Source organism: Phocoena sinus, chromosome 4 (assembly GCF_008692025.1).
Source record: "Phocoena sinus isolate mPhoSin1 chromosome 4, mPhoSin1.pri, whole genome shotgun sequence".
NCBI lineage: Eukaryota > Metazoa > Chordata > Mammalia > Artiodactyla > Phocoenidae > Phocoena > Phocoena sinus.
This window is the reverse complement of record NC_045766.1, coordinates 42,219,997-42,242,817: the sequence shown is the minus strand read 5'-3', so window position 1 is coordinate 42,242,817 and position 22,821 is coordinate 42,219,997. Positions and strand designations below refer to the sequence as shown.

Sequence of the window (22,821 nt, the reverse complement as noted above, 5' to 3'; positions counted from 1 at the left end):
TTTTCACAGAAATAGAATACACAATCCTAAACTGATTACAGAACCACAAAAGATCCCAAATAGGCAAAGCAATCTTGAGAAAGAAGAACAAAGCCAGAGGCATCATGATTCCCTACTTCAAACCATATTACAAATCTAGTCATCAAAAATTGTTTGGTATTGGCATAAAAACAGACATATAGATCAATGGAACAGAATCATGAATCCAGAAATAAACCTATGCATATATAGTCAATTTATGACAAAGGGGCCAAAAATATCCCATGGGAAAGGTCAGTCTCTTCAATAAACAGTGTTAGGAAAATTGGATGACTATCTTATACCATACACAATAATTAACTCAAAATGGGTTAAAGACTTTAACTTAAGCCCTGAAAACATAAAACTCTTAGAAAACCTAGGTAGTAAGCTCTTTGACATATGTGTTGGTGATATTTTTTGAATTTGATACCAAAAGCAAAAGCAAGAAAAGCAAAAATAAAATGTAGCACTGCATCAAACTAAAAAGCAAAGATAACCATAAACAAAATTAAAAACCTACTACATGAGAAAAATATTTGCAAATTACATATTTGATAAGGGGTTAATATCCAAAATATATAAAGAACTCATACAAGTCAATAACGACAAAAAATAAACAATCCTATTAAAAAATAAGTAGAGGATCCAAATAGATATTTCTCCAAAGAAGACATGTAGATGGCCAACAGGTACATGAAAAGATGCTCAATATTATTAATCATTAGGGACATGCAAATCAAAACCACAATGAGATATCACTTCACACCCATAAAAATGGCTATTTTCAAAAAGACAGGAAATAACGTGTTGGTGAGGACATAGGAAACTGTTGGTGGGACTATAAATTTGTACAGTCAAACATTGTAGAAAACAGTATTGTAGGTTCCTCAAAAAATTAAAAATAAAAACTATCATCTGATCTAGCAATTCCACTTCTGAGTATTTATCTGGAGAAAACAAAAACACTAATTCAAAAAGATATGTGTACCCCTATGTTCATTGCAGCATTATTTAAAATAGTTGTTTATGGAAATAAACTAAGTGTCCATTGATGGCTGAATGGGTAAATAAATTGTGGTATATACACAATGGCATAGTATTCGGCCACAAAAAGAATGAAATCTTGCCACTTGTGACACTGTGAATGGACCTCAAGAACATGATGCTAAGTGAAATTAAGTCAGAGAAAGACAAACACCATAGGATCTTTCTTATATTTAGAATCTGAGAAGAAAAAAACCACACCAAGTTCATAGATGCAGAGAACATATTGGTTGTTGCAAGAGGTGGGTGGGAGAAATGGGTGAGCTGGTTTATTTGTTTATTTTGTTTAAATAGATTGAATAAACTTTTTAAATATGAAGAAAAAATTGGCATCAATCTAGGTTCCTACTTCTTTGAAAATATTGTTTTCATAATGTTTATGTTTTTATTTTTAAAAATAAATTTTTAAAAAACTTGTCTCTACAAATATGATAAAGACCTTTAAATAAAATTTTTCTTTTGTTATAAGTAGGGTATCACTCTGACTCTGTAGTTCATCTTTAAGGTTATGTAAGGATGTAAATTGACTTGTCTTTCTCTGAATTATTTCTCTAAGCATAATTCCATCCAAGCCCATCCATGTTGTTGCGAAGGGCAAAATTTCAATCTTTTATGGCTGAATAATATTCCATTGTATATATACCACATTTTAAAAATTCATTCATCTGTTGATGGGTTCTCTATTCTGTTCATTGTTCTATGTGTCTGTTTTTGTACCAGTACCATGCTGTTTTGATTACTGTAGCTTTGTAGTATAGTCTGAAGTCAGAGAACATACCTCCAGCTTTGAATATTCTCAAGACTGCTTTGGCAATTTGGAGTCCTTTGTAGTTCCATACAAATATTAGGATTATTTGTTCCAGTTCTGTGAAAAATGTCATGGGCAATGTGAAAGGGATTACAATAAACCTGTAGATTACTTTTGGTTACATGGACATTTAAACAATATTCCAAACAAACAAGTATTCCAACCCATGAACATGGGATATCATTCCATTTCTTTATATTATTTTCAATTTCTTTTATGAATGTTTTATAGTTTTCAGGGTATAAGTGTTTCACTTTTTTTGTTAAATTTATTCCTAAGTACTTTATTCTTTTTGATGCCATTTTAAATGGGATTGTTTTCTTGCTTTCTCTTTTTGATAATTCATTATCAATGTATTAAAAAAGCAACAAATATCTGAATATTAATCTTACATCCTACAGCTTTATTGAATTCATTTATTATAATAGGTTTTTTGGTGGAAACTATAAGGTTTTCAAAATATAATACCATGTTATCTTCAAAAAGTGATAGTTTTGTTTCTTCCCTTCCAATTTGAATGTTTTATTTCTTTTTCTTGATTACTTTGGCTAGAATAGCCAATGTTAAATATATTAAATAGAAATGGCAAGAGTGGGCATATTTGTCTCATTCCTGATTTTAAAGAAGAAGCTTTTAGCTTTTGCTTATGATGTTAGCTGTGGGTTTATCATAAATGACCTTTATTATGTTGAGATATGTTCTCCCAATCCAACTTTAATGAGAGTTTTTATCATGAGGGAATGTTGAATTTTGTCAAATGCTTTTCCTGTGTCTATTGAAATGGTCATGTGATTTTTAGCCTTCCTTTTTGCCAATGTGATGTAACACACTGACTAATTTTCAGATACTGAACTATCTTTGAATCCCTGGAATAAATCCACTTGATCATGGTGTATGATCCTTTTTATATACTGTTGAATTCAGTTTGCTGATTTGGTTTGAGGACTGTTGCACCTATATTCATGAGATATTTTGGTCTGTAATTTTCTATTGTGTAGTGTTTTTGTCTGGTTTTGGTATCAAGGTAATGGTGGCCTCATAGAATGAATTTGAAAGTGTTCCCTCCTCTTCAGTTTTTTGCAGTAGTTTGAGAATAGGTACGAGCTCTTCTTTATGTGTTTGGTAAAATTCCCTTGTGAAGCTGTCCAGTAATGGACTTTTGTTTGTTGAGGGTTTTGTTTTTGTTTTTTGTTTTTAATTATGAATTGAATTTCACTACTAATGACTGGTCTATTTCTTGTGTGTCTATTCCTTCCTCATTCAGTCTTGGCAAACTGTATGTTTCCAGAAATTTGTACATTTCTTTTAGATAGTCCAATTTGTTGGCATATTACTATTTATAGTATTCTCTTAGGATTGTTTTGTATCTCTGTAATATCACTTGTTATTTCTCCTCTTTGATTTCTTATTTTGTTAATTTGTGCCCTCTCTTTCATTCTTGATGAGCCTGGATAAAGGTTTATCAATTTTGTTTATCTTTTCAGAAAATCAGCTCTTGTTTTATTGATCTTTTCTGTTTTTTTTTTTTTTTTGGTCTCTATTTTATTTATTTCCTCTCTAATCTTTATTATGCCCTTCCTTCTGCTTACTTTAGGTTTTGTTTATTCTTCTTTTTCTAATTCCTTTAGATGGTAAGTTGGGTTGGTTATGTGAGACTTTTCTTGTTTCTTGAGATAGGCTTGTATCACTGTAAACTTCCCTCTTAGAACTGCTTTTGCTGCATCCTATAAATTTGTGAAAGTTGTGTTTCTATTTTTATTTATCAGGAAGTGTTTTCTGATTCCCTGTTTTGATTTTTTCATTGATCCATTGGTATTTTAGTAGCACGTTGTTTAGTCTCCATGTGTTTTTTCCCCCATTTTACTTTCTATAACTGATTTCTAGTTTCATACCATTGTGTTTGGAAAAAAATGCTTAAAATAATCTCTATCCTCTTAAATTTGTAGAGAATTTTTTTATGACCTAGCATGTAATATATCCTGGAGAATGTTTCATGTGCAGTTAAAAAGAATGTGTATTCTGCTGTTTTGGATGTAAAGTTCTGTAGATATCTGTTAGGTCCATCAGGTATAATCTGCCATTTAAGTCCACTGTTGCCTTATTGATTTTCTGTCTAGATGATCTGTCTGTTGATGTAAGTGGGCTGTTAAAGTTCCCTACTATTATTGTATTATTGTCAGCTTCTCCCTTTACGTCTGTTAATATTTGCTTTATATATTTAGATGCTCCTGTATTAAGGGCATATATGTTAAAAATTGTTATAGCCTCTTCTTGTATCGATCCCTTTATTGTTATGTAATATCTTTCTTGGTCTTTTGTTATAGATATTGTTTTAAAGTTTATTTCATCTGGTATGAGTATTGCTAGCTCCACTTTATTCTCATTACCATTTGCATGAAATATCTTCCACTCTGTCAACTATCAGTCTGTGGGTGTCTTTAGCTCTGAAGAGAGTCTTATAAGCAGCATGTAGATGGATCTTTATTGTTTGTTGTTGGTTTTTTTTTTACCCAATCAGACATTCTATGTCTTTTGGTTGGGACATTTAGTCCATTGACATTTAAAGGAATTATCGATATGTATGTACTTATTGCATTTTTGTTACTTGTTTTCTGGTTGTTTTTGCAGTTCTCTGTTTTTTCTTTTTTTAGTTTCTTCCCTTGTGGTTTGATGATTTTCTTCAGTGTGCTTGTGTTCCTTTCTCTCTACTCTCTGTGTATCTATTGTAGCTTTTGATTTATGGTTACCATGGGGTTCATATATGTTGACCTATAACTATACCCACTTGTTTTAAAATGGTAGTCATTTATTCAAGCACATTCTAAAAGATCTATATATATTTTTTTACTACCCTCCCCTACATTTTGTGCTCTTGATGTCATATTTTACATCTTCAAGTCCGTTCCCTTACTGATTATTGTACTTGTAGTTGATTTTACAATTTTTTTGTCTTTTTATCTTTGTAATAGCTTATTAAAGTGGTTGATAGTCAGCCTTTACTGTACATTTGTCTTTACTAGTGGGATTTTTCCTTTTCTATATATACTTATACTCTGCTATAGCCTTTTCTTTCCACTTAGAGAAGACCATTTAACATTTCTTTTAGGATTGGTTTAGTATTGATGAGCTTGTTTAGCTTTTGCTTTACTGAGTTCTTTATCTCTCCTTCAATTCTAAATGATAATCTTGCTGGGTTGAGTATCCTAGTTTGCAGGTTTTCCCCTTTCAGTCCTTTGAATACATCATGACACTCACTTCTGGCCTGCAAATCTTCTGTAGAAAAATAACCTGATAGCCTTATGGGGGTCATTGTATATTACACTCTGTTATTCTCTTGCTGCCTTTAGAATTTTCTCTTTAACTTTTGCCATTTTAATTATGATATGTTTTGATGTGGCTCTCTTTGGCTTATCTTCTGTTGGACCCTCTGTGCTTCTTGTACCTGGATATCTGTTTCCTTCTTCAGGTCTGGGAAGTTTTCAGCCATAATTTTATCAAATACATCTTAGACTCCTTTCTCTCGCTCTTCTCTTTCTTGGACCTCTGTAATGCGAATATTGGTATTCTTGATGTCTTAGAGGTCCCTTAAACTGTCCTCATTTTTTTAATGTTTTTCTTTTTGCTGTTCTGAATGGGTGATTTCCATTATTCTATCATCCAGATCATGTATATGTTCTTCTGTATCACCTAGTCTGCTGTTAATTCCTTCTAGTACATTTTTCATTTTAGTTATTGTATTTTTCAGTTCTGACTGGTTCTTTGTTTTATTTTTTAATTACTTATTAAAATTCTCACTGTGTTCACCTATTCTTTTCCCTAATTCAGTTAGCATTCTTATTATTAATGCTTTGAATTCTTCATCTGATAAATGGTTTATTTCTGTTTCATTAGTTTTTCAGATTTTTTGGTTATTGTTCTTTCAATGGAATCAAATTCCTCTGTCTTCTCATTTTTCTTAACTTTCTATATCTCTATAAAATCAAGTGAAACAGTTACCTATTGCAGTCTTGAAGTAGTGTCCTTGTTTGGGAGCATCCTTATACAGTCTGTGTGTGCCCAGTGGCTTTGGTGGGAGACGTTGATCTGATGTGAGCACAAATCATATCTTTCTTCAGGGTGTGCTGGCAACCTTGGTAGGAGATGGAGCTGGAGATGGAAAAGCTAGGTCCAGAGCCGTGTGTGAGCTTAGGCTTCTTCTTTACTCAGGGGCCTGTACCACCCTATTGATGGTTGGGGTTGGGTCCCAAGATGCTGGTGTAGAAGCCCTGAGAGTCATATCTGAGTTGGCTTCATTCCCTTTAAGTGTGTGCTCTCTCTCTTCCCAACACCAACACCCTTTCCCCAAAGGGAAGCAGTGCTAGAGCAAGAGGGGCTGGCACCAGGGCTCAGTGTGGGTCTGGCTGTGGCCATTGGCAGTCCCAGCCATGGTTAGAGACTCAGAATGCTTCTGATGTGCTGTCCCTATATGCACCAGTAATGGCTGCTCTTATCCCACTGAGATGCAGCTGCAGTCCAAGACACCTTCGTCTGTCACAACTGAGCTGTCCCCTTGGCTGCTGCAACCTTCACCCTAAAGTGAAGCTGCACTGCAGACCAGGTGGGGCTTGTGTGGGTACTCAGTGTCAGCCACGGTGTGTGCTGTGGTGGCCCTAGCCACAGTCAGAGACCCAGACTGCTTCTGATATGCTATCTCTGTAGGTGCCTATAATAGCTGTCCCTGCCTTGTTCAGATACAGCTCTGGGTCTGTACCACATTTGTCCCTCACAGCTGAGCTCTCCCCTCAGCTGGAGCAGCCCTTGCCCCAGTGTGCAACTGCATCATGCAACAAGTGGGTCTGGAGCAGGCACTCAGCTTAGGCTGGGGCATGCACCCGAATGGTCACAGAAAACTGACCAGCATCCTTTGTAGTTTCAATCCCCCATCTCTGCTCTGTTGTGGGAGTAAGCAAGTGTGTATGCCTTCCTTAAAAGTGGAGTCCAGTCTTCCCATAGTCCTCCTGTTAGTCCCACCAGCCCTCCAACCATCCAAGGGTACTTGTCCTCCTGGTGTTGGACCCCAGGGCTGGGGCATTCAGTATGTGGCTCAAACCGCTCACTCCCCAGGGAGGTTAACCCTCCTCTTCTGAGTCCCCTTCCGGGGCACAGGTCGTGACCCTATTGCTTCACTTCCCTTCCTACCCAATTCCTTGTGGCTGTTCTTACAGCCTTGGTCCTACAAGAGTCTTTCTGTCAGTCTCCAGTTACTTTGCAGTAAGAATTGTTCCACATATAGACGTTCTTGTTGTGTTTATTGAGGAAAGTGAGTTGTGTCGTCCTATTCCACCATCTTGATCTGAATCCCTCTCATAAAATATTTTAGACCAGAGATGGAATGTAACATTTTTAGATTAGCCAATATGCACTTACACGTAACTTTTTTATGAAATTAAGTTCATAATTTTAAATTATACAATAGTTTGTGAAATATCTAGTTACTTTTTTTATTTAGCAGACTGTGGACTCTAATAAATATATAAATTTTAAAATATTTTAAAAGGGCATATATGTTGTTATTTTTTTTAAAAAATCACTCTAAAAGGAAACATGTATTTTAATACCTTAATTTAAGATAAAAAATTATTTTAATTATTACTTTTTTCTCTAATATTGATTCATTTAAATTGATCAACTATTATAATGACTGATATTTTATAGTAAATGACAATATAATTAAAATTTAACAAATTTTACTAAATAAGCCATTTTAAAAATAATATTCAAGCTAAAGTTCTTATTTAAAATACTTTTGAGCAACTTTTTAAAGATTATTATTAGTTTAACTAGCATTAGCCTGCAACTCAAGAAAAGTTTTCCTGAGGCTTTGTCATCATTTTTTGTCTTGATATTATTGTCTAGACTCCAAACTTTCAGATGTAGAAACTTAATTTCTTTTAATTAGAGATTAAATTTTGATACCTGAGGGAATTAAAACTTAAAATCACATTTTTCATAACACTTCTGAAAGTCTTACTCTCTGATGAAAGTTTAATATAAAGAGGTAAACTTACATTTAAATTCTAATAGTACATTTCCCTGGATTTGGATGATTTACATAAACTCTACCAACCTTGTTTTTTTCCTTTTTTTCTTCTTTAAAATAGAAACACCTCACAGGATCTTAAGGAAATAAAAGGAGACAATGTTGATTTAACACAGTTACTACCACGAAATAGGTGCTTAATTTTAGTGTCCTTTTTTTCCTGAAAATACTTATTTTGCAAATATAGATGATCCCTGGTAACTAAGTCTACATTTTTCTCTGTGGGGCAGCTATTGAAAAATAATTAGATTTGGAAAACTATGAATACTTTCATTACACTTTTCGGTCTCACTGTGTTTCCCTTTGATCTGCTGTTTCTTGATAAATTGTCTCTTCTGGGTGAAAACTGGGATACTTTTCAGTTGCTTCTTATCTTAAAATATTTTTTAGTATGTTAACATATTTAAAGACAAAATGCTATTAAAATTCAGAAAATAAACAGAATCAAAATCTTTGAGGGTAGAGCTGGATCATTCAGCGTAAAGACTCCATCTATTCAGAGGTGCTCTCAACTTTTAGGGAAGAAGCATAGGAAAAAGGTGATTGGGGTTTAATAATCTGTAATATATTATTCATCATGCCTTGCAATATGCCATCAGCACCGTATACCTGGGTCTTATTTAATTCCATCTTCTCCCAAATCCAGTTATTGCCAAGAATTTCAATTCTACCCCCCATATTTGCTGAGTATATCTATTTATGTTCATCCTCATTATCACTACTCTAGGCAGATACTAGCCTCCAGGTTGTTCTGCTCAGATATGCAGCACAAATGAACTTTCTAACATGTTCATCTGATGACATTTGCTGTTGACTAAATGTTTGGGTCCCCCCCACCCACCACAGTCATTATGTTGGACACTTAATCCCCAGTGTGATGGTATTTGGAGGTGGGGCCTTTGGCATGTAAGTGGTTTTGGATGAGTTTTATGGGTGTGGTGCCCCCATGCAGGGATTCGTGTCTATGATAGTTAATTTTAATATCTAATGACTCTATTTCTAGTAGTAAATAGAGTACTGACAGTCCAGGGTATGGACTATTTATAGAGATATACAAATGATCTGCATTAGATACTCCTAATCAACCACTTAAAAGAAACAAGAAGCCAGGTGACTCTATATATGATACGCTTGAACCTTTTTTAAAACTAATGAAACTAACTGATACTTTTGTTATGAATATCCTTGTATGCATGTATTTTTTCTTTTCTCTCTTATTCCCTTATCATATAAGATAAGATGTATTGACTTTACATATCATATTACCTGAGGTACAATATCAAAAAGAAGAATAAACATCACTCAAGGAGTTTACTTCCTCTCCAGGGCAAGGGATTAGTGCAGTTTTGGTTGTACACAGGATAATTGTACAACATTAGACCTTGTTATTATCTTTATTTGGAAATTAAGTATAGTTTAAGGATATATGGGTTTCAAGTTGTTAAGGAGTGGACATGTGATTGTTAATTTTGTGTCACCTTGACTGGCTCTCAGGTGCCCAGATCTTTGACTAAACATTATTTTTGGATGTGTCTGTGGGAATGTTTCTGCATGAAATTAGCATTTGAATCAGTGGATTCAGAAAATCAGTTTACCTTCTGCAGTGTGGGTGAACACCCTTCAGTCCTTGAACAGAAAAAAAACACAGAGAAAGGAAGACTTGAGTTATTGCTTGAGCTGGGACATTGATCTTCCCCCACTATTGGCATTCCTACTTCTCAGGCCTTAAGACTCTAGCTGAATTACACTAACTAGCTCTTGTGGGGCTCCAGTTTGCAGATGGCTGATAGTGAGACTTCTCAGGCTCTATAATTGTGGGAGCAAATTTCTTATAATAAATATTTTTATTATATAAAAGTTTATATACTATATATAAATAGGATATAAATCTAAGCAGGATTTATATCCTGCTATATATATCCTATTAGTACTTATTCTCTAGAGAACCTTAATACTGTGCCTTATAAAGGGATGAAAAGACCAGAGTACTCTCCACCATGTAAGGATATAGTAAGAAGGTGGCCATTTGCATACCAGGAAGAGGGTTCTCACCAGGAACTGAATTGGCCAGCCCATTGATCTTGGACTTTCCAGCATCCAGAACTACCAGAAATAAATTTTTGTTGATTAAGCCACCTAGTCTATTATATTTGTTATTGCAACCCAATAAGATAAGTCAGTGTTATTCCACTTCAAAGATGTTCCTCTGGTTTCCTCTGGTTTTCTGCTTCTGTTTTGTAAATAAGTTAATTTGTATCATTTTTTTAGTTTCCACATATAAGTGATATCATACGATATTTATCTTTGGCTTACTACACTTAATATGATAATTTCTAGGTCCATCCATGGTGCTGCAAATGGCATTATTTCATTCTTTTCTATGGCTGAGTAATATCCCATTGTATGTACATACCACATCTTTTTTTCCCCCATTCATCTTTTATCTACCCATTTATTTATTTATTATACATACACATGTATGTATTCTTTTTCAGATTCTTTTCTCATATAGGTTATTATGGAGTATTGAGTAGAGTTCTCTATGCTATATAATAGGTCCTTGTTGATTATTTTATATATAATAATGTGTACATGTTAATTCCCAACCTCTTAATTTATCCCTCCCCACAACAATTCCCCCTTTGGTAGCCATAAGTTTGTTTTGAAATCTGTAAGTCTCTTTCTGTTTTGTAAATAAGTTTACTTGTATCATTTTTTTAGATTTGGCATATAAGTGATATCATATATTTGTCTTTCTCTGTCTGATTAACTTCAATTAATATGACAATTTTTCCATCCATGTTGCTGGAAATGGTGTTATTTCATTCTTCTTTATGGCTGAATACTATTCCATTTTATATATATATATATACCACATCTTCTTTATTCATTTATCTCTTGGTGGACATTTAGGTTGTTTCCATGTCTTGACTATTATAAATAGGGCTGCAGTGAACATTGAGGTGCACGTATCCTTTCAAACCATGTTTTTCTTGGGATATATGCCCAGGAGTGGGAATGATGGATTATATAGTAGCTCTATTTTTAGTTTTTAAAGGAACATCCATACTGTTCTCCATAGTGGCTGTACCAATTTACATCCCTACCAACAGTGTAGGAGGGTTCCCTTTTCTCCACACCTTCTCCAGCATTTATTGTTTTGTAGAGTTTGTGATGATGGCCATTCTGACTGGTGTGAGGTGATACTTCATTTTAGCTTTGATTTGCATTTCTCTAATAATTAGCAATGTTGAGCATCTTTTTATATGCTTTGTGTTCATCTGTATGTTTTCTTTGGAGAAATGTCTATTTAGATCTTCTGCTCATTTTTTGATTGGGTTGTTTTTTATTTTTGCTATTCAGCTCAATGAGCTGTTTATATATTTTGGAGATTAATCCTTTGACAGTCACAACATTTGCAAATATTTTCTCACATTCTGTGGGTTGTCTTTTCATTTTGTTTTTGCTTTTATTTGCTGTGCAAAGCCTTTTCAGTTGAGTAAAGTCCCATTTGTTTATTTTAGGAGGTGGATTACTCTAGGAGGTGGATCCAAAAAGATATTGCTGCAATTTATGTCAAAGAATGTTCTGCCTAGGTTTTCCTCTAAGTGTTTTATAGTATGCAGTCTTACATTTAGGTCTTTAATCCATTTAATATGGTGTTAGAGAATGTTCTAATTTCATTCTTTTACATGTAGCTGTCCAGTTTTCCCAGCACCACTTATTGAAGAGACTGTCTTTTCTTCACTGTACAGTCTTACCTCCTTTGTTGTGGATTAATTGACCATAGGTGCATGAGTTTATTTCTCAGCTTTCTATCCTGTTCCATTCATCTATATTTCTATTTTTGTGCCAGTACCATGCTGTTTTGATTACTGTAGCTTTGTAGTATAGTCTGAAGGCAGCTAGGCTGATTCCTCCAGTTCCGTTTTTCTTTCTCAAGATTGCTTTGGCTATTTGGGGTCTTTTGTGTTTCCATACAAATTTTAAAATTCCTGTTCCAGTTTTGTAAAAAATGCCATGGGTAATTTAATAGGGATTTCATTGAATCTGTAGATCACTTTGGGCACTATAGTCATTTTGACAATATTGATTCTTCCATTCCAAGAACATGGTATATCTTTCCATCTGTTAGTGTCACCCTCAGTTTCTTTCATCAGCATCTTTAGTTTTCAGAATACAGGTCTCTGCCTCCTTAGGTAGGTTTATTCCTAGGTATTTTATTCTTTTTGGTGTGATGGTAAATGGACTTCTTCCCTTAATTTCTCTTTCTGATCTTTTGTTGTTAGTATATAGAAATGCAAGAGATTTCTGTGTATTAATTTTGTATCCTGCAAGTTTACCAAATTCATTGGTGAACACTAGTAATTTTCTGGTAGTATCTTTAGTATTTTCTATGTATAGTATCATGTTATCTGCAAACAGTGACAGTCTTACTTCTTTTCCAATTTGTGTTCCTTTTATTTCTTTTTCTTCTCTGATTGCCGTGGCTAGGACTTCCAAAACTATGTTGAATAATAGTGGCAGAGGGTGGACATTCTTGTCTTGTTCCTGATCTTAGAGGAAATGCTTTCAGTTTTTCACCATTGAGCATGACGTTTGCTGTGGGTTTGTTGTATATGGCCTTAATTATGTTGAGGTAGGCTCCTTTACGCACTTTCTGGAGCATTTTTATCATAAATGGGTATTGACTTTTGTCAAAAGCTTTCTCAGTATCTGTGGAGATGATCATATTTTTTTTCTTTAATTTGGTGTATCACATTAATTGATTTGTATATATTGAAGAATACTTGCATCCCTGGGATAAATCCCACTTGATCGTGGTGTATGATCCTTTTAATGTATTGTTGGATTCTGTTTGCTAGTATTTTGTTGAGGATTTATGCCTCTATTCTCATCAGTGATATTGGTCTGTAATTTTCGTTTTTGTGATATCTTTGTCTGGTTTTGGTATCAAGGTGATTATGGCCTTGTAGAATGAGTTTGGGAGTGCTCCCTCATCTATAACATATTTGTTTCTTGTCTCATTTTTTTTAATGGGTGGGGCTGTGTTCCTCTCTTACTGGTTCTTTGGCCTGAGGTGTCTGGCACTGGAGTTTTCAGGCAGTTGGGTAGAGCTGGATCATGGTGCCAAAATGAGGACCTCTGAGAGACCTCACACTGATTAATATTTCTTGAGGTCTGAAGTTCTCTGTTAGTCCAGCGGTTTGGACTTGGCACTCCCACCACAGGAGCTCAGGCCTGATCCCTAGCCTGGGAACCAAGATCCCAAATGTTATGCAGCAAAAAAAAAAAAAAAAAAAAGCCCGGAAACGTCTTGGCAGTGGGGGGCAGGGCTTAGGCAGGGGTGGGGCTTAAGCAGGGGCGGGGCATAGGCTCAGGCACATGACCAGAAAAGGCTATGAGGTGTGGGGGGGGGAAGGACCTGGGCTCAGCACAGCCAAAGGAGACCCCAGATGGTGGAGATTCATGCCCAGGACCCTAGCAAGCTTGCCTGGGCTGAAGGGAGCAGGGGAAATGTTGGCTGCATTCCCCTCTGATCCCCTGATCCCCTGAAAGTCTCTCCCCATCCCTGCTTATCCCTCACCTGAGTGAGCCCCTCCAGGCATGGGAACCCCTCCCCTTTCCCAGTTGCCTCTCAGTGGCACCAGTCCTGTCCCACCTCCAATTCTCCTCCCCCCATATCCTACCTCCTGGTCATGCAGGGGTTCCTCCCATCCCCTTAGGTGTTTGAGGTCCCCCACCAATGCCTGGTAGGTGCCCTAGTTGTGAGGATGTGAACTCTGCATCCTCCTACTCTGCCATCTTGACTCTGCCCCCTGGTCATGTTTTCTTTTGCATTTTTCTCTAGATATTTTTGACTTATGCTTTGATTTTTTTCAGTAATGCATTGGTTGTTTAGTAGCATCTTGTTTAACCTCCACATATTTGTATTTTTTTTAGTTTTTTTCCCTGTAGTTGATTTCTAATATCATAGTATTGTGATCGGAAAAGTTGCTTGATGTGATTTCAATTTTCTTAAATTTATTGAGTCTTGCTTTATGGCCCAGCATGTGATGTATCCTGGAGAATGTTTCAGGTGCACTTGTGAAGAATGTGTATTCTGCTGCTTTCAGATAAATGGTCTATAAATATCAATTAACTCCATTTGATCTAATGTGTCATTTAATGCCTTCATTTCCTTATTCATCTTCTGTTTAGATTATCTGTCCATTGACATAAGTGGGGTGTTAAAGTCTCTCATTATTATTGTGTTACTGTCAACTTCTTTTATGGCAGTTAGCATTTGCCTTATATATTGAGGTGCTCCTATGTTGGGTGCATATATATTTATAATTATTATAGCTTCTTCTTGGATTGATCCCTTTATCCTTTATGTAGTGTCCTTCTTTGTCTCTTGTAACAGTCTTTTTTTTTAAGTCTATTTTGTCTGACATGAGTATTGCTACTCCAGCTTTCTTTTGATTTGAATTTGCATGGAATAACATTTTCCATCCCCTCACTTTAGGCTATATGTGTCCCTAGATCTGAAATGGGTCTCTTTTAGACAGCATATACATGGGTCTTGTTTTGTATCCACTCAGCCAGTCTGTGTCTTTTGGTTGGAACATTTAACCCATTTACATTTAAGGTAATTACCAATATGTAGGTTCTTATTGCCATTATGTTAATTGTTTTGGGATTATTTTCATAGGTCTTTTTTTTCCCCCTTCTTCTTTTGTTCTCTTCTCTTGTGACTTGGTGACTGTCTTTAGTGTTGTGTTTGGATTCATTTTTCTTTTTTCTGTGTGTATCTATTGTAGATTTTTGGTTTGCTGTCACCATGAGGTTTTGATATAGCAGTCTATATATAAACAAGATTAAGTTGCTGCTCTCTTAATTTCAAATGCATATCCAATATCTGCATTTGTACTCTCCTCTTCTCATGATTGCTGGTTTTTGATATTATATTTGTGATACCACATCTTCTTTATCCATTCATATGTTGATGGATATTTAAGCTGCTTCCATGTCTTGGCTATTGTAAATAGTGTTCCTATGAATATTGGGTACATGTCTCTTTTCTAGTTATTTTCTCCAAATATATGTCCTAGAGTGGGATTGCTAGATCATATGATATCTCTGTTTTTAGTTTTTTAAGAAACCTTCATACTGTTCTCCATAGTGACTGCACCAATTTACATTCCCACCAGCAGTGTAGGAGGACTCCCTTTTCTCCACATCCTCTCCAGCATTTATGGTTTGTAGACGTTTTGACGATGGCCATTCTGACTGGTGTGAGATTATACCTCATTATGGTTTTGATTTGCATTTCTCTAAGTATTAGTTATGTTGAGCATATTTTTATGTGTCTGTTAGCCATCTGTATGTCTTCTTTGGAAAAATGTCTATTTAGGTCTTCTGCCCATTTTTTGATTGGACTGTTTGTTTTCTTGATATTGAGCTATATAGCTTTTTGTATATTTTGGAAATTAATTCCTTATTGGTCACATTATTTGCAAGTATTTTCTCCCATTCCGTAGGTAGTCTTTTCATATTGTTTATGGTTTCCTGTGCTTGCAAAACTTTTAATTTTAATTAGGTCCCATTTGTTTATTTTTGTTTTTATTTCCATTACTCTAAGAAATGGATCCAAAATGATATTGCTGCAATTTATGTCAAAGACTATTCTGTCTATATTTTCCTTTAGGAGTTTTATGGTATCTGGTCTTACATTTAGGTCTTTAATCCATTTTGAGTTTATTTTTGTATATGGTGTTAGAGAATGTTCTGATTTCAGTCTTTTACATGTAGCTCTCCTGTTCTCCTAGCACTACTTTCTGGAGAGACTCTCTTTTCTTCATTGTATATTCTTGCTTTGTTTGTCATAGGTTAATTGACCATAAGTGTGTGGGTTTATTTCTGGACTCTGTATTCTGTTCCATTGATCTATGCATCTGTCTTTGTGCAAGTACCATACTGTTTTGATGACTGTAGCTTTGTAGTATAGTCTGAAGCCAGAGGGAATGATTCTTTCAGCTCTTTTCTTCTCTCTCAAGATTATTTTGGCTATTCAGGGTCTTTTGTCTTTCCATACAAACTTAAAATTCTCATTTCAGTTCTGTGAAAAATGTCATTGGAAATTTGATAGGGATGGCATTGGATACTGTCTTGTTAAGCAATAGATATTCAATTTTTAGCACAGTGCTTAAGAATATGGACAACTACTAAGGACAACTATTTGATAAAAAAATATGCAAACTTGGTATAGGTATACCTTGGAGATATTGAAGGTTTAGTTCCAGGCTACCACAATAAAATAAATATCACAATAATGTAAGTTACATGAATTTCTTGGTTTCTAAGTGCATATAAGAGTTATATTTATACTATACTGTAGTCTATTAAGTGTGCAATAGCATTATGTATAAAAAGCAATGTACATACCTTAGTCAAAATACTTTATTGCTAAAAAATGCTAACTATCATATGAGCATTTAGCAAGTTATAATCTTTTTCTGGTGGAGGCTCTTGCCTTGATGTTGATGGCTGCTGACTGATCAGGGTGGTGGTTGCAGAAGGTTGGGGTGGCTGTGGCAGTTTCTTAAAATAAGACAGCAATAAAGTTTGCCACATCAAGTCTTCCTTTCACAAATGATTTCTCTGTAGCATGTAATGCTGTTTGATAGCATTTTACCCACAGTAGAACTTCTTTCAAAACTGCAGTCAATCCTCTTAAATCCTAGCATTCTTTTACCAACTAAGTTTATGTAATATTCTAAATCCTTCTTTGTCATTTCAATAAGCTGTATAGTATCTTCATCACCAGGAGTAGATTCTATCTCAAGAAACCACTTTCTTTGCAACTCTTCGTCCATTAGTGTTTTGTCATGAGATTGTAACAATTTAGTCACATCTTTAGGCTCTACTTCTAATTCTATTTCTCTTGCTCTTTTCGCCACATCTTCAACTACTTCCTCTAGTGAAGTCTTGAAACCCTCAAAGTCATCCATGAAGGTTTGAATCAACTTCTTTCAAACTCCTGTTAACGTTGGTGTGTTGATCTCTTCCCACAAATCATGAATGTTCTTAATGGCATGTAGAATGGTGAATCTTTTCCAGAAGGTTTTAAATTCACTTTGCTCATATCCATCAAAAGAATCACTATCTGGCAACTGTAGCCTTACAAAATGTATTTTTTACCTAGTAAGTCTTGAAAGTTGAAATTACTTCTCGATCCATGGGCTGCAGAATGGATGTTGTATTAGAAGGCATGAAAACAACACTAATCTCATTGTACATCTCCATCAGAGCTCTTGGGTGATCAGGTACACTGTCAGTAAGCAGGAATATTTTGAAAGAAATCTATTTTTCTGAGTAGTATGTCTCAATAGTTGCCTTAAAATATTAAGTAAACCATGTCATAAACAGATATGCTCTCATCCAGGCTTTGTTGTTTCATTTCCACAGCACAGGCATAATGGATTGAGAATAATTCTTAAGGACCCTGGAATTTTTGGAATGGTAGATAAGCATTCAGTTCAACTTAAATTCACCAGCTACATTAGCCCCTAACAAGACAGTCAGCCTGTCTTTTGAAACTTTGAAACCAGGCATTGACTTCTCCTCTCTAGGTGTGAAGGTCCTAGATGGCATTTGGTTCCAATATAAGTCTTTTTCCTTTACATTGAACATCTGTTGTTTAGTGTAGCCACCTTTATTAATTACCTTAGCTCTATCTTCTGTATAACTTGCTGCAGCTTCACATCAGCATTTTCTTTCAACCTGAACTTTTATATTATGGAGGTGGCTTCTTTACCTAAACCTCAAGAGCCAATCTCCACTATCTTCAAGCTTCTTTTCTACAGCCTTCATGGAATTGAAGAGAAGTAGGGCATTGCTATGGATTAGGCTTTGGCTTATGAGAATGTTGTGGCTGGTTTGGTCTTCTATCTACAGCTCTAAAACTTTCTCCATATCAGCAACAAGGCTGTTTTGCTTTTTTTTATCATTTGTGTGGTCACTAGAGTAGCACTTTTTGTCTCCTTCAAGACCTTTCCCTTTGTATTCACAACTCAACTGTTTTGTGTAAAACACCTAGCTTTAGGCATATCTCAGCTTTAGACATACCTTCCTCATTAAGCTTAATCATTTCTAGCTTTTGATTGAAGTGAGAGATTTGAGAATTTCCCCTTCACTTGAACACTTAGAGGCCATTGTAGGGTTATTGATTGTCCTGATTTCAATATTGTGTCTCAGGGAGTAAAGAAGTCCAAAGAGAGGGAGAGAGATGGGGAACGGCTGGATGGTGGAGCAGTCAGAACACACACATCTATGAATTAATTTCACTATCTTATATGGGCACCGTTTGTGGTGCCCAAAACCAATTACGATAGTAACATCAAAAATCACTGATCACAGATAACCATAACAAATATAATAATGAAAAAGTTTGACATATTGTAAGAATTATCAAAATGTGGCACACAGACACGAAGTGAGCAAATGTTGTTGGAAAATTGCACTGATAGACTTGCTTGACTCAGAGCTGCCACAAATCTTCAATTTGTGAAAAACACAATATCTGCAAAGTGCAATAAAGCCAAGGGCAATAAAGCAAGGTATGCCTGTACACAATATCCATGCACTGGTAAGTGGATTGTGAGGATCATTTTAAAATGAGGTCTATGTTTTGGTGTCAGCAGTCTATATTTGATGCTACAATAGGATCAAAGTATAAATGTAATCATTTTCCCTTTCTTCTCCATGTTTCCCTCATGAACATTTTCTTTTGTTCCTTTATGATTCATATTCTAAGATCAGGTAAAAAAGAAAAGATCAATGAAGGCTAGGGCTAAGGAGGAGTTTTTCTGAGTTGTTAAAGAAAAACAAAAATAAATTTAGGATTTGGGAAAAAAAACAAAAAGATTTTTTAAATATTGTCATAGCCTTACAATTTTAAATGAAATACAATTTTAGAATAAAAGCCATATTCTCCTAGAATAAAAAGTATTTATTTCCATATATAAATATAAATTAAATACAAAAAATCATATATTTATTTTAAACATATAAAAACATATGTGCGTTACACAGAAATTTAAAAGAGTAGGTCTGGAAAAGAAGTGGGAAGAGGCAGAGGTGGTAGAACTATAGCTGTTTCTTTTAAGAAATAAAGAAATTGGAGCAAATATCGACATATCTGAGAGATACATGGCTGCCATATTCTTCTTGGTACATTTGCTATAATTTATAATTACAGGTGAACGTAAATGTTTCCACTACATTCAACAAACACTTATTAAAAGCCTACTGTATGCTGGTCACTGCTCTTGGTACTGGGGCTATAGCTGTGAAAAGGCAGATACTATCTTATTCCCATTAAACTTACATTCTCAGGAATCAGTAAAGTTACTTCGAAATTATCTCACTCAACAGGATGAGAACAGAAAAGTAAGTGACAGATTTTTAAAATAAAGTTAAATGTTCCTCAATTGCTCACAAATTATTTTAAGTACCTACTATCTTCCAGACACTGACCTAGGTATTGTGAACACAAAGGATATTAGAATAAAAGTGTGTTTCAATTAATAAATATTCCTTGGGCTGTAAAATTGACTATAAGAATGATTGAGTTCCTAGTGTTATGAAACATTTTCCTAAGAAAGATAAAGAATTTAGAAAATAAGAATTAAGCATGTGATCCTCTATGAGGGCATTAAGTTAGTAATTTAATATGAGGAAGGCCTTAATGATACCCTTAGAGATGTGGGCTTGGAGATATTAATACTGAATTGAAAAAGGAGTCTTTTTTAGAAAAATGCAGTTAGAAAATAATGTATTCCTTGGGATTGTTATGGCAGACACCTTTTCAAACTTTAATATTTTCCAGAATTTAATCTTATTCCTTCAACTTTAATGAGAATCTTACTAGCAAACCATAATGATCAAGTCATGGGGATACTCAGAACTCACCTGTCCCTATCACATCAACTCTGAGGAAGAACACTAGAATTATAAAGTGCTCCTGTCCTCAAACCAGGAAGAGAGGTACAGAAGACTAGAGAGAACATGCTGCAGCCATCCCTGTTTCCTTTCTTTACAGAGGCCAATAAGGCATGTTTTCTTCTTCTTTTTCCTATTCTTCTTCACCTTCCTCTTCCTCTTCTTCCTTCTCCTTTTCTTCGTCCTCCTCTTCTTTATACATCCTCCTCCTCCTCCTTCTCCTTCAGATATAATAGATACATCATTATATTAATTTCAGGTGTACAACATAATGATTTGATATTTATTTATATATATTGTGAAATGATCACCACAATAAGTCAGGTTATCGTCCATCACTATGGTTATAATTTTTTTCTTGTGATGAGAACATTTAAGATCTACTCCCTTAGCAAAGTTCAAATATACAATACAGTGTTATTAACTATAGTTACCATGCTGTACATTACATCCTCAAGGCTTATTTCTATAACTGGAAGATTTTACCTTTCAACACCTTCAACCACTTTGCCCTTCCCCCAACCCTCACTTCCTCCTCTGCTAACTACCAATCTTTTCTCTGTATCTGTGAGCTTGGTGTTTTGTTTTGGTTGTAGATTCCACATATAAGTGAGATCATATGGTATCTGTCTTCCTCTGTCTGACTTATTTCACTTAGCATAATGCTCTCAAGAACCTCTATGTTGTCACAAATGTCAAGATTTCCTTCCTTTTTTATGGATGAATAATATTTCATTGTGTGTATGTCCATTCACTCACTGATGGACACCTACATTGCTTCCATATCTTGGCTATTGTAAATCATGTTGTAATGAGCATGCAGATGCATATATCTCTTAGTTAAGGGTATTTTTTTTCCTTCATAAAAATACCTAGAAGTAGAATTGCTGGATAATATGGTAGTTCTATTTTTAATATTTTGAGGGACCTCCACACTGTTTTCTATACTGGCTGCACCACTTTACATCCCCACCAACATTGCACAGGGATAAGGTTCCTTTTTCTCCACATCCTAGCTAACACTTGTTATTTGTTGTCTTTTTGACAATAGTCCTCCTAACAGATAGGAGGTGATAGCTCATTGTGGTTGCATTTCTCTGATGATTAGTCATGTCAAACACCTTTTCATGTACCTGTTGGCTATCTGTATGTCTTCTATGGAAAATTGTCCATTCAGATCCCCTGCCCATTTTTTTTTTGAGTTTTGTTTTGTTTATTCTTTTTGCTGTTGAGTTGAATGAGTTTTTATCGTTTTTTGGAAATTAACCCTTACCAGATATATGATTTACATTATTTTCTTCCATTCAGTAGGTAGTCTTTTCATTTTGTTGATGGTTTCCTTGCTATGCAGAAGCTTTTATTTCAATGTAGTCCTACTTGTTAATTTTTGCTTTTTTTTTCCTTTCCTTTTAGTGTCAAATCTAAAAAGTCTGTTGAGTTTACCACCTGTACTTTCTTCTAGGAGTTTTAATGGCTTCAAGTCTTACATTTAAGTCTTTATCCATTTTGAGTTAATTTTTGTGTATGATGAAAAGCAGTGGTCCAGTTTTATTCATTTTCATGCAGATATTCAATTTTCCCAGCACCATTTATTGAAGAGACTGCCTTTTCCCCATTGTATACTCCTGGCTACTTTTTAATAAATTAATTGACCATATATGTGTGGGTTTATTTCTGGGCTCTCTATTCTGTTCCATTGATCTATTTGTCTGTTTTTAATGTCAGTACCAAACTATTTTTGATGACTCTAGCTTGGTAGTATAGTTTGAAGTCAGGAAGTGTGATGCCTCCAGTTTTATTCTCTTTTCTCAAAATTGATTTGGCTATTTGGGATCTTTTATGATCCCATAAATAATTATAGGATTATTTGCTTTATTTCTGTGAAAAATGCCATTGATATTTTGATAGAGATTGCATTGAATCTCTAGATTACTTTGGGTAGTGTGGGCATTTTCACAATATTAAGAATTCTTCCAGCCCATGAACATGGAATACCTTTCCATTTATTTGTGTCATCTTCAGTTTCCTTCATCAGTGGGTCATAGTTTTCAGGGTATGGTCTTTCACCTCCTTGGTTAAATTTATCTCTAGCTAGTTATTTTATTATTTTTGATTAAATTGTAAATGGCATTGTTTTCTTAATTTCGCTTCTGATAGTTCATTATTAATAGAAATGCAATGGGTTTTGTACAATGATTTTGTATCCTGCAACTTAACTGAATTTGTTTATTAGTTTTAACAGTTTTTTGGGTGGAGTCTTTAGGTTTTCCGTATATAAAATAATGTTATCTGCAAATAGTGACAGTTTAACTTCTTCCTTTCCAATTAGGATGCCTTTTATTTCTTTTACCTGCCTAATTACTCTGGCAAGGACTACCAGGACTATGTTGAAAGAAAAGTGGAAAAATGGGCATCTTGTCTTGTTCCTGACATTAGAGGAATTTATCCATTTCTTCTAGGTTGTTTATTTTGTTGGCACATAATTATTCCTTGTCACTTCTTACAAATCCTTGTATGTCTGTTGTATCAGTTGTAACAGCTCCTCTTTCACTTCTGATTTTATCTCTTCGAGTTCTCTTTTGGTGAGTCTATCTAAAGGTTTGTTAATGTTTTTTATCATTTCAAAAAAACCAACTCTTAGGTTCATTGATCTATTTTCTTTTTTGTCTTTATTTCTGTCTGATCTTTGTTATTTTCCTCCTTCTACTAACTTTGAGCTTTGTTATTCTTTTTCTAATTCCGTGAAGAGCAAAGTTAGGTTAATTATTTGAGATCTTTATTGTTTCTTTAGGTAGGCAGTTATCCCTATAAACGTTTCTCTTAGAACTGCTTTTGCTGCATTCCATACGTTTTGATATTTTGTTTTCCTAGTTTCATTCATTTT

At 34.8% G+C, this 22,821-nt stretch overlaps 1 pseudogene; it reads right to left on the bottom strand.

The window, feature by feature from the left end:
- Positions 1-16,400: 16,400 nt before the first annotated feature.
- LOC116752602 lies at positions 16,401-18,149 on the bottom strand (annotated as a pseudogene).
- Positions 18,150-22,821: the final 4,672 nt, after the last annotated feature.